The sequence below is a fragment of the Podarcis raffonei genome, chromosome 10 (genome assembly GCF_027172205.1).
Source record: "Podarcis raffonei isolate rPodRaf1 chromosome 10, rPodRaf1.pri, whole genome shotgun sequence".
NCBI lineage: Eukaryota > Metazoa > Chordata > Lepidosauria > Squamata > Lacertidae > Podarcis > Podarcis raffonei.
In genome coordinates, this window is record NC_070611.1 from 44,874,596 (window position 1) to 44,887,658 (window position 13,063).

At 45.6% G+C, this 13,063-nt stretch overlaps 1 protein-coding gene across 9 annotated transcripts in view; it reads left to right on the top strand.

The window, feature by feature from the left end:
* The window catches only part of TCF20 (transcription factor 20), a 193,724-nt gene that overhangs the window by 1,310 nt on the left and 179,351 nt on the right, over positions 1–13,063 (top strand). Inside the window, exon 1 of one of the 9 annotated variants that reach the window (XM_053406435.1) lies at positions 17–38. The exons of the other annotated variants lie outside the window; for them this stretch is intronic. The gene's annotated coding sequence lies outside the window, so the exon portion shown is untranslated. Of the gene's footprint in view, positions 1–16; positions 39–13,063 lie in introns of those variants that run through there. 9 annotated transcript variants of the gene reach the window in all.

The following is a 13,063-nucleotide window of genomic DNA, read 5'->3' on the forward strand; positions in this document are numbered from 1 at the left end:
ATCCTTGCTTGACTCGTTGCCAGTTGTGAAACGACTAGGTATCTCTTTTGCTCTTGTCCAGCCATCGTTATCGACTTGAAATTCTATAACATTTTAACTGCCTTATACTTAGACCATGGGTCAATCTAATGTGTTGTCTCCAGTGGATCTGTGCCAGCCTTAACTGGAGATCTTTGGGATGGAAATTGGGACCTTTTTAATGTAAAGCATGTGCTGTCCCATGGCCCTCTCCTACTGAGGACTCAAACATTGCTGTTTAAAGAAACCCTATTAACCCTGCCCCCTGCAACCTTAGATCACATTCTTATTTACGTGGTGAATTGTTATTCCCAAAGGAGGAATATTTGGGGAGCTATTCCCAATATGTACTTCAGTTACATGTCAAAGTTTATGAATTAAGTCCCTTGACTTTTCTAATACTTCAGCTGCACTTGTTCAGATAAGTGTGTATTGAAAGGAATATTGAATTAGCCAGTTCAAAAATCCATGGGTTTGAGTTGCTCAGGGACACTTTGTAAGCTACGGAAAGGCTGCAGACTGAAAAGAGAACCATAGTGTGTTGATGGATGGATGCCCAATGGGGATGTGGTTGGTTGTGATGATAGCAGCCTCAGTTGAGCAGAGGGGTGTAGGGTTGCCCTTACACCAAAATATCACTGCTTCATGTTGTGTAAAATCATGCCTCTTGATTTCAGAAAGCTACAGCTCAGTAGAAGTCACTGCAGGTTTGAAGGAACCCTTTTCTCTCAAAAATTTCTCACTCAAATTTAGTGCTGAGGGCCTGGGCTGGGGAGAAAATTACTATGACTAAGGACCTGACTTCTTTCTGTACAGGGCTGCTAACCTAAAGGTGTTCACAAGAAATAAAATAAAAGTCCCCCCCGCCCTGCCAAAGAATACATGTTGTAATGCATTTTGACCCATTTCATTCTTCCTACCCAAATCATTGACCTGGAAGTGAGAGTTTTATGTATGATGAAAAGTTGAGAAGAGATGTAAATACTTCCTGAAATTGTGAAAATGGGAAATCCTGGGTTTATTGGACAAGTGTATTAACCTGCTGTGGTCTGGAGCAGAAATTTGTTGGCATCCATCTATCTTGAGACACAATGCAGTGTGCCTCCAGGGGTGAAGTAAAACCACCTTGTTTTTGCTGTATTAGCAGCACCAATGTGACCTCTCAGGGGCACAAGCCTGGGCAGTGTATGTGGAGGTTCTGGGCTGATCCAGGTTGATGATCCCCATGTGCCTCTCACGTCCCTCTACAGCACAGCTTTCTAAACTGTGTGTTGCGAGTGCGACACATTAGTGTGTCGGCCGCAGCATGTAGGTGTGTTGCACGAACACTCCCCAAGCTCCTCCTGGGGCTGGAAAGGGGTTAGTTTAACCTCCCGTTTGCTAGCAAAACTGAATTATCGTGTCGCAAAATAATACATGTCTAAAAAGTGTGTCACCAACATGAAAAGTTTGGAAAGCTCTGCTCTACAGCATGTGCAGAAACTGCCTTCTTGACTGTTGGGCCACTGTTGGTCTCATCCACTGGAGCCTGTCTTCGCATGCAGGAGAAGTTCCTAACTCACTGAGGGTTTGAGACCCATCAGCTTCCCTCACCTAGTTTAGCTCACCAGTCAAAGCTCTTTCCCAGGATGTGGCCATTATTGCATGCTGACAGCTTCTAGGAGCCACGGGTGAGAGCTGAGTGCAGGGTGGGGACCAAAGGTGGACAAAGTACCTCAGGATGAGCACGGCCTGTTTGCTACCAGATGTACTACCCCTCCCCTAACAATAACATTGCCTCTATCTCTTACCCCTTCATTGGCCCCTAAGAATAGCCCTACCTGCATACTGTGTTCACAAAGTGGTCAGCCAGATGTCTACAGGAGCCCCACTAGCAGAAACTTAATGCATCTAAGATAAATACACAAGCAACACACATAGCTGTCAAGTGTTCCTTATTTGAAGGGAAGGGACAGTCCCTTATTCCAGCGCAATGTCCCCCCGCTGTCCCTTATTAATGGATGTCCCTTAAACGATGTCCCTTAAATTTCAAAGGAAGCAGCTCTTCTCCCTCCCTCCCTGCCGGCCAGGGAGGAGGGAGGCTCCAACTGTGTTGCTTGGCTGTGTTGCTCACCCAATAAGAAGTCTAAGAACGACTGGGGGGTGGAGCTTGCATGCCTTGTGCTGATCAAATCAGCTGTGTTCCCTGGGGACTCGCCTTTGCTCAGTGCTTCCCAGCGGAGAGGTGACGGTGGTTTTCCTTGAGGCTTTGTTAGGCTGCTGGCTGGGCTTTCTGCCTTTGGCTCAGAGGGGCTCAGAAATTGAACATACCTGTGCTGAGTGCTCGGATCGGAATCGGATGGATACGTCATTGACGGCCCACTCACCCTTGCCGGCAAAAAGGTCTATCTGGAGCAGGGGCACATGGTGGGGGAAAAGGAAAGGAGATCTCGTGGGGGGGGAGGCTGTGTGTGTGGCTAGTTAATGCAAGCTGAGGGGGTTTTTGAATGCTGGACGCCATTTAGTTACACGTGCTGCTGCAAACTTTGCAGTGCAAAGCCAGGCCAGGGAGCCACCTTAAGTTGAGGCTGCATAGGCCTTGTGGTGCATGTGATTCAGATTCTATTCAGTTGAACCTCTGGTTACAAAGTTGGTTGGACAGTGTTCTCGAAGCTACCAGCATGAGTTTGACCAGACTGCAGGAGGACAGGAAGACTGGAGTGCTTAGAACAGGTGAGGCTGCAGGTCCCTTATTTTGGCTGCTGGTCCCTTATTTTCAAGGCTGCCGGTCCCTTATTTTCAAATCTTTACGTTGACAGCTATGGCAACACATCATGGAAAGCTCAGAGGAAAGTCTTTTGGAAAGAAGAACAGAATAGCTATATGAAATTCCTGATTTCATTCAGATAATACTAAGTTCAGGACCACCTAAGGATAGCCCTATTTAGAAGTTAGCCTAAAGACCAATACATGAATGAAAAATGGGTCCTCACCAGCCAGATGGGTGGGGTATAAATGTTACATTATTATTATTATTAGTTACCGGTAGGTAGCCATGTTGGTCTGCCATAGTCAAAACAAAATAAAAGAATTCTTTCCGGTAGCACCTTAGAGACCAACTAAGTTTGTTATTGGTATAAGTAACTGAAGAAGTGTGCATGCACACGAAAGCTGATACCAATAGCATAATAATAATAATAATAATAATAATAATAATAATAATTACTGATGTCGTGTTCTGAAACTAGTCACACTCCAAGGGATCCTCCTTAGAGACATTCACACTGCACATGCAAATGCTAGGGTCTAGGCCTAGTTGAAATTAAGGGGGATAAATTACTTGGAGGTAGGCGCTGATTGGAGGGATCTGGTAGGGAAACAAGCATTTTGGTTCATATTCCACCTCCGCCTTGCAGCCTTTGGCAAATCACTTGTGCCTGATCCTCACTAGTTTGCCTTTTGCAAAATGAATATTATACGGTAAATGTTGTGTAAAAGGAATGGTTTGGTGTTAAAGGTTCAGATGCCACTTCAGCCTTGTACTGAGTTTGTGTTTTTAGGCCAACTTGTCTCCAGGAGTGCCAACTTGAAAAAAAAATATTTGGGGGGCCCAAGTAAGCCCCACCCCACATAATTTATCACATGATATGGATGCACATCATTTAAATGGCAAAGCCCATGAAATTTGGGGGACCAAATACTCCTTGGCTCCTAGGAGTTTGTCTCCATCTAGTCCAGCACTCTCATTTCCATCAATGGCCAGCCAAATGTCTTGGGAAAACTTAGAAGGAGAGCATGTCCCAAGTGCCTGCAACAGAAGATGAGCCCTGCTGGAACAAGCCAAAGACCCATCTAATCTAGAATGCAAAGGTTTTATTCAGTACAATTCAAGCAAGATGTAAGAGTGGTTATGGAACGGGCTCTTGCCGTGGAGAGCCTTTTTGTCACTGCCGTGGTGGTGCAACTCTCATAGCCTATCTCCGCGACGGGGTGAGCTGTTGCTCAGTCCCTGCTCTGGCCAACCTAGCAGATCAAAAGCACGCCAAAAAGTACAAGTAGATAAATAGGTACCACTCTGGTGGAAAGGTAAATGGTGTTTCTGTGCGCTGCTCTGGTTCACCAGAAGCGGCTTAGCCACATGACCCAGAAGCTGTACGCCGGCTCCCTCGGCCAATAAAGCGAGATGAGCGCCGCAACCCCAGAGTCGGCCACGACTTGACCTAACAGTCAGGGGTCCCTTTACCTTTACCTAATTCTGTGCAGCTAGGCTGTTAGCAGAACAGTCAAGGGGAAAGAACAGTTTATGCTGTGTAACTTTGGGCAAACTTGACAGAAGACGCTGGTGGAAGGTAGTGCTGGGAAAGGATGAAGAGAAAGAAATGATGAATATGTGACTGAAGCAATCAATCATATTGAAGTCTTAGGCTGCAGAGTAGATAGAAACTTTGCAAAGGGAGATGGGAAAGTATCTTGCACAGTTCTCATTTGCAGCATTTCTTAGTTAACCCAGCCACAGGTGTGTTGCTTTGAGTGTGGGACTTGGTCTAAGGAGATATTCAGTTCTTCAGATCTCCCTTCTCAGCCCTGAGTTTAACGGGTGACCTTAGGCCAGCCACTTGGTCTGAGCTGAACCTACCTCACAGGATTGTTGTTGAGTATAAAATGAGGACAGCAGCATTTGCTCTGTCCTGAGTTCTGTGAGGTTACATGGAGGTATGGAAATTGAATAAATAAATGTGAATATATGGTGTATGACCATTTAGGATCTGCAGCCATTCGCCTTGCGTGGCTTCCTGGAAGGTGCACTGAAGAATCTGGCTCACATATGATTTTAATAGGTGAAAATGCACAAGCCTTTAGCACTGCTGACATGGGCAAGATTATTTGGCACACAGGTTTAGAGCCCTTAAGTAGGGCTGGCGTCAGGGATCGGCATTGCTGGGCAGCTGCCAAGGCCTATGACCTAGTAGTGAGTCGTGGGCACTGCCAATTCCTAGAGCCTCCTGGCTCTGGTACTTTTATTTACAGTGGTACCTCAGGTTAAGTACTTAATTCGTTCCGGAGGTCTGTACTTAACCTTATTTCTGTTCTCATCCTGAAGCAAAGTTCTTAACCTGAAGCACTATTTCTGGGTTAACGGAGTCTGTAACCTGAAGCGTATGTAACCTGAAGCGTATGTAACCTGAGGTACCACTGTATTTATTTTCTGTTGCTGCCTGTTCACCAGGGCTCTCTGAGCAAGCAAACAAGCATGAGGGGGGTGAGGAGAGGGAACAGTAATCTTCATATGCCTTATGGAAGATGGTGCAGATTGGGCCAGAAGGAGAGTCAAGAAATTGGGCAGCGGCCATAGTGGTGATGAAGAGGGGGAGATCTTGCCATTCCAGCAGGCTTCACTGTGAAATGGCAAAATATCTGAAAACATGTCAGGGAAATCAAGAAATGTAAAAAAACCAATGTTTACTGTATTTCTATCTCACCCTTCCTCCCAAAAGAGCTCAGGGCTTATACACACATGAGAAACTGTTGCTTCAAAATAAAAGCTAAACAGTCATGAAAGTTGAGTTGTGTCATTGTAAACACAGTTTTTGTTTTTGCTGTTGTTTTAAGAAAAAAATAGTTCTGAAAGCAAGGTCCATTAATAATGTGGATCTTTACAAGATTATTATTTTATAGTATTTGAAACAGCTTTACCATTTACCTTTTACAACCACTCCCCTCCAAATGTCATAATGATTTTTTTCCTGCACCAAATTTCTTTCTAATTATCAAACCCATTTGCCTTAAAATAGATGTTTACAATTCCACATCCTCCACTGTGCTTTCTTGCCTGATTCTGTTCTGAAATCGAGATGCTGGAGCCTGTGACATCACATTAATTCACCATGGCAACAGGCTCTGATTTACTTATTTCAATTTAATTAAAATGCATTTATCAAATTTTAGATGACTTAAACATCTAAATAAATAAATAAATCACTGGAGATCAGAGAGGAGAATTTCATACTGCATTCAGCTCACCCTCTCTTAAAAACCTTGGCAACAAAGAGAACCTTAAAAATGTGCACTGAAATTAATCCAATCTGGATTTGTGAGCTGGAATGCCAGGAAGTAATTCTACAGCCCTAGGAGCTTTGATACCAGGGAACTCCTGGATTAATCTTTGTAGTTGTTACTTCAAGTAGCGGAGGTGTTCCCTTCAGTAGCCGCTACAGCTCCATTCGGCACCCACACTTGACTCTTCAACCCTGCTGTAATGGCATGAAATGCCTGGTCAGAGATATTGGAGAATGCACCAAAAAGATTTCGGACTTGGTCCACCCTCTGCCACCAGTGATCCTGGTCAGTAGTAACCAAACAATAATCTTTTAGGGCTTTACCATCAAACATGGCAGCACACAGCTTCTGATACATAATGGTTCTAGTACAGTGTAGTTTTGCCTACTGCTGCATTTTAATTAGTTCCAGGTGTTTGCAGTCTTCAGACGGTTAAAGAAGACTCCAGAGTTATAAAAACTGAGTGCATAGCTGCAAAGGGGAAGTTTTAATTCTGACATAAATTGCAGTTGTTGTCATGGAAATTTAGGGTTGATGGGCTAGAATTTTGGTTTGTCCTTCTGATGTATGATCTTGTACCAGATAAATATTATTATAGAAAAAGGACATCTGTTTCAGGAAAAGTTTGCTTTCATTTTTTGCTTCATGCTTGAACTTTAAGGAAACCCAAGAAGAATGGTTTGTCTTGGTACTGCAAATCCTTCCCTCTGTTGGTACACAAACTAGTGCCATGGAAGTTGAACCCTATCTTGAAGGGAGAGGGAAGGTATTCCCTGTATTTTATATTTAAGTAAATTGTTCTGATAAATTGCTCTGATAAATATTTAAGTAAATTGCTCTGATAAATTGCTCTGATAAATTGCTTTGCTGAGTTTGGAAGAGGCCCACTTCCTCTTTCTGCCGGCTAGCAGGGAGAGAGAGCAGCGGCTTTGCGAAAAGGCCAACTTCCTCTTTCTGCCGGCTAGCAGGGAGGCCCATTTCCTTTTTTTCTCTCAGCTAAGCAGAAACTGCAGTTGCTTTCTGCACATGCTCTCTGCTGCAGTAACGCAAGAGAGGAACACACGAACAAGGGAAGGAGGTGGGCTTAGCTAGTCAGATAGCCATATGCCATATAAGGAAATAAGCTTAACCTTGCCAGCTGATTGGAGGGAATTGGGGAGATGGACATGCTCTCAGGTATAAAAATGCTTGTTTACTTGTATCGTGGTAGCCAGTCTTTGGAGAGGACTCCACTGGCTGCCTCTGCGCAGATCTCAATAAATCTCTTTTCTCTGACCAAGAAGTCTCTGGAACTGTTTATCCCCTCTGGCCACGGGGTTGGCGGACCGCCGGACCTCTGGGTAATTCCAAAGTAAGGCTTTATTTGGTGCATTGGCCGGGAAGAGGTCCCCACCCCCAGCCGAGGGGCCAGACTCGACTGAGGTGAGCAACCGGGACCAGCGCTCGCAATCTCCAGCGCGCACCCTGCCAGTTCGTAGGGGGAGATCGCCACGCTGTGCCTGAGCCGAGACACCCAGTCGGGGGAGAAAAGAGGACGGCCGAAGGAGGGGTCCGCAGCGGAACAGGTAAGCCCAAGGGATAAAGGGTCTGGCTGTGAGCAGTAGAGTGCCGCCAGAAAAGGGATAAAGGGAAAACTGGCTGTGAGCAGTAGAGTGCCGCCAGAAAAGGGATAAAGGGTCTGGCTGTGAGCAGTAGAGTGCCGCCAGAAAAGGAACAAAGGAACTGGCCGTGGCAATAAGGTGCCGCCCCGCCAGACAGGGACGGGAAAAGGGAAAAGGGGAAACAGAGGTGGCAGTAGAGTGCCGCCAGTAAGGTTGGGGAAAGGGGAAACAGAGGGAAAAGTATTTTGGTGTGTTTTGTGTGTTGCATGTTGGAATTATATTGGGGTGTGTTTTGTATGTTGCATGTCAGATACTCCAGTGGTTGAATTGTCAAGTGTGGGCCGGGGCTTAGCGTCCCCTTGGCCGAGCGATTGCAGGGCTGTGCATTTCTTGGCAACGCGAGTTCGCCAAGTCACAGTCTGTAGTGTGTGAAGTGTGAAAGGATCTTAAGCCCGGTTAGGAGCGGAGTATCTGAAAAATGGGGTCCGGAGGTAGTAAATGTACCCCTTTGCAATGTTTCTTGAATAATTGGAAAGCAGCTACGAAGCATGATGATTGGGTTCAAATTGAGAAGAGAGAGGATGAGGACATTATGTGAGGTTGATTGGCCCACCCAAGGAACTAATTGGCCATCGGAGGGCAGTTTTAATTTGCAACTAATCAACCCACTATATCAAAATATCTTGGACGTCCACCCAGACCAGATCCCCTATATTTCTACCTGGAAAACCAATGTAGAAAAGAATCCACCATGGCTGAAAGGCTGCCGAGGCGACGCCCCACAAAATACAATTTGTGCAGTCTGACTGGCAGGGAAGTCAGAAAGGCCCCCCCCCCGGTGATACCAGAACCGGAAGGAGAAGAGGGGGAAGTCATTAAACCGCCGCCACCCTATGCTCCACCAACTGCCCCTCTAGCGAATCCCCCAGGCCCAGGGCCCCAGGACCAGGGAGGAGCCGGCCCTCAGCCTGAACCCTCCAAGGTTGATGAATTAGAGAGAAGAGGAAGAGGATGATGAGGAGTTTATGAAGGGACTAATTGAGTTAGCAAAGAAAGGAAAAAATGTGGACACTGTATCAGACACTGAGGTTGCAACAGTATGTACAACCTATGCGGAAGAAGTGGATGTTAGTTCCCATTTGTTGGCAGCAGCAGGATGTTCCCAACACAAGGGAAGAAATGGCAGAAGAAATGGATAGAAGCAGCAACCAGGGCGTCCCTCTATAAGTCCCATAAGGCACAGAAAAAGGGTGGGACTGCAATGATGCCTCTACGCAGAGTGTATGACCCACCAGGCCCCCCAGGACAGGGTGGGGAAGCACCACCACGCACTTATACAGTCCAACATGTGCCTTTTTCAAGTGCTGATGTGTGCAATTGGAGAAATTAGAACCCTACCTTTGAGGAGAACCCAGATGATATTGCCAACGCCCCATTATAAAGGCTGCCTTTGTAGCTCAGGCAGCGTCCGATATTCGCCAAAAAAAAAATAAAAAAAAAAATCCAGAAGCATGAGGGGTGCATCGACCATGGGCTGCAATGGATGTTGGAGTTAGCTCAAACCACTTACAATCAGAGAGATGAGGAAGCCCAGAGAAAAAAGGAGAAGTATCAAACAAGGAAGTTGATGGCATTACAGGCTACCACACTCGCCCCTCAGAAAGAGGAAGTGCCCGGGGAGGAGGGCGAAGCCGTCTCGGACGGAATCAGTGCGCCATCTGCCGACAGGAAGGGCACTGGAAGAGAGAATGCCCTATTCTATTATTAGGAAGAGATTTGTTGGTAAAGTTGCAAGCCCAAATTACCTTTAAAGCCATCGGGAGAAGCCACAATGCCCACTATGTCACTTGGGGAACTGGTCGTGGAGGCACCCCTGAGGGAGTACTGGCGCCTCATGATGGTAAAAGAAGAGGAGGGAATTGAAAGGGTTAATCTCAATACTATCTGCACCTAAGCTAACTTCTGCAGTTGTGGTTAAGCAGCTAACAAAACCGCAATTGCTTTAGCTTTGCAAGCTGGGAGCTACTTCCTCTTTACTTTTGGCCAAGACACTGTTTGTGTGACCCCGCATGCAGTCCCAGCTCTGCTTGACATGAAGGGTACCTATTTCCTCTCCCAAGCAAAGATGAGAAAGTGTCAGATGTTATTGTTGCATCCGCGTTTGAAGTTTCAGGACACCACCGCCCTCAACCCAGCTACCCTGTTGTCGGTAGGAGAAGGTGAGGAGCCAGCACACGATTGCATTGAGGTTATGGACAAAGTATATTTTAGCAGGCCTGACCTCAAAGATGAAGCAAACCCCCACTGGCCTTCATGGTTTGTGGATGGAAGCAGCTTTGTTAAGGCTGGACAGCGAAAAGCAGGCTATGCAGTGGTAGCCTTGGAAGACCAAGTGATCGAAGTGCAGCCACTCCCGCCTGGAACGTCGGCCTGGCTGGCATAAATAACAGCGCTCACCAGAGCCTTGTGCTTGGCAAAGGGACAAAGGATAAACATTTATACTGATTCCAAGTATGCATTTCTGACTTTACATGCCCATGGAGCCTTCTGGAAGGAAAGAGGTTTGCTTACCTCCAGAGGTAACCAGGTGCCTGTTATAGAAGATCATTCCCCGCTATGGGCTACCTAGGTCAATAGGATCTGACAATGGACCAGCCTTTGTCCACTCAGTTTTGCCATAACCCCCCATGCTAGTCAAAATGTGCAGTTTGATAATTATGTGCAGTCATTCTCTTTCTTAACAGGTGGACCCAGGCCCACTGCTGTTAAAGTTGCTGACCTCACCCCTTGGGTCCACCACACTTAAGTGAAGAAGGCTATTTTAGATTGGACAGTTACACCAAATCCTGATGATCCTCTGAAGCTAACCATCTCCAGAAGAGCGCCAGACAACTGCCCTGCTGGTGTCACTCCGGACGCTGACACTTCTATGCACGGCTGGACAAGTGGATGGGAGGGACGCCCGTGGGCAGCGTCCCCAACGTAGAGACTTTTTTCCAGCAAATTCTGAGGCACCGCCAGGACTTTTGATATTGGGGCCAGAACTCTTTGATATAGTCACTCCGTATGTCAGGCCTCTGCAAGGGTGGATATATATTCCTGTGGGTATATGTTAATATATGTAGAGGGAGAAGCCCCTTTCGGATACAGTGTGTTGGGAGGAAATCATGAGAGTATTAAGCATCCACAAGGACAGGTGGGAAAATTGGTTAAGATAATAGGCTCCTCCTCAGAGAGGTGGGACACAACCTCCCAAGAAGCAAGGCAGCTGATAGAGCACGAGTATCAGTGGGCCCTTCAGCAATAAAATAGATATGTCCCAGATAATAATGTCAGCATTTCAGCCACCATTGATCACATGGAAACAATGATAGCCAGGAACCCGCTAAAAACTACAGGAGGTGATCTATGGGGTTGGTTATATTCTTGGCTGCCTCATGGCAGTTGGCTCAGGCATATTGTGGTATTATTAGCAGGGCCGCTGTTAATCCTTCTGCTTCTTTGCCTCTGTATACCCTGCTTCGTGCAATGCTTACAAGGTGTGATGCAAAAAGAATCATGGCCCTTATTGCTCTTCCCCAGGATTATAGACCCGAGAGACCAGGACGAACCTAGGAGATAGGTTGTCCCAAAAGAAGAGGAGGGAGTGAAGGGAGAGGGAAGGTATTCCCTGTATTTTATATTTAAGTAAATTGTTCTGATAAATTGCTCTGATAAATATTTAAGTAAATTGCTCTGATAAATTGCTCTGATAAATTGCTTTGCTGAGTTTGGAAGAGGCCCACTTCCTCTTTCTGCCGGCTAGCAGGGAGAGAGAGCAGCGGCTTTGCGAAAAGGCCAACTTCCTCTTTCTGCCGGCTAGCAGGGAGGCCCATTTCCTTTTTTTCTCTCAGCTAAGCAGAAACTGCAGTTGCTTTCTGCACATGCTCTCTGCTGCAGTAACGCAAGAGAGGAACACACGAACAAGGGAAGGAGGTGGGCTTAGCTAGTCAGATAGCCATATGCCATATAAGGAAATAAGCTTAACCTTGCCAGCTGATTGGAGGGAATTGGGGAGATGGACATGCTCTCAGGTATAAAAATGCTTGTTTACTTGTATCGTGGTAGCCAGTCTTTGGAGAGGACTCCACTGGCTGCCTCTGCGCAGATCTCAATAAATCTCTTTTCTCTGACCAAGAAGTCCCTGGAACTGTTTATCCCCTCTGGCCACGGGGTTGGCGGACCGCCGGACCTCTGGGTAATTCCAAAGTAAGGCTTTAATCTGAGTCATCTGGGCTATGACTATGGTAAAAATAATAATCTTTGTGATAGCCAGGGAACTTAACTATAGAGATGATGGCAGGAGGAGGGCTCTTGCATAGAGCAATAGCAGAAGTAAGCCATATAACACAGGCGTAGCCAATATGGTGCTTCGCAGATGTTTTGGATTCCAGCTTCCATTAACCCTAGCCATTATAAAAGTTGTAATCCACAACATTTGGCATTTGGAGGATTCTGTATTGGATACCCCTGATAGATCATTTTGAGGTAATTTATTCAATATTATATTATCAGGAAAGGGAACATGCACAAAACACAGCTTGATCCAGTTTTGTACAATTCCTAATACAAAGCAGCTTCTCCCAACCTGCTGCTCTCGAGATGGACCACATCTTCCATCGGCCTCAGCTAGTGTGATGGGCTGAGGCTAATGGGAGGTGTAGCCTAAAATATCTGAGTTTAGGGATATATGGCAAAGTTTTGCTTTTGTTTCAATAGGAACTGTATATTTAAAAACAAAGGGGCCAAAATCTCAAAGTTCATAAGTATAAAAATAATTTCACTTTTAATGTGTCAAATATTAAGGATCTTACGGCCTAAAAGGTCTCTTAACATTGTGTTATCCCTTAGCTATGTCTGTAGCTGTGAGCTTAAAAATCATAGACGGGGCTCTGAGAGAAAATTACAGCTATCTTTCCTCAGGAGAGGAGGATCCAAAACAAACCTTTTATCTGACTCTCAATTCCTTTCAGAGGGTGAGGTGACTCTTCAGTTATGGCAAACATGAAAACTTAATGTACTATTCCAGTCAGCCTATGGTGATACCATACCTTCCAGTTTTCAAAATATTGCTGCTTAGTAGTCTGACATAAACAATAGATACTTCAATTATATATCAACCATATTGTTATGTTCTGGGGTACCTATGCAACAACCTGTGGAACAAGATAGCCTTCTGGACATTTCTGGAATGGGAATGAGGAAAAGCTTATTCAGTTTTTAATCCCACAGTGATAAAATCTCAGTTGTCCTCGGTGTTCAGGTTGATACCCACTTACCTGGGAGTAAGCACCATTGAACTCTCTGGCATTTGCTTTGAGTATACACATATAGGAGTGCATACATTTTATTAAAACATTTTCTCCAGT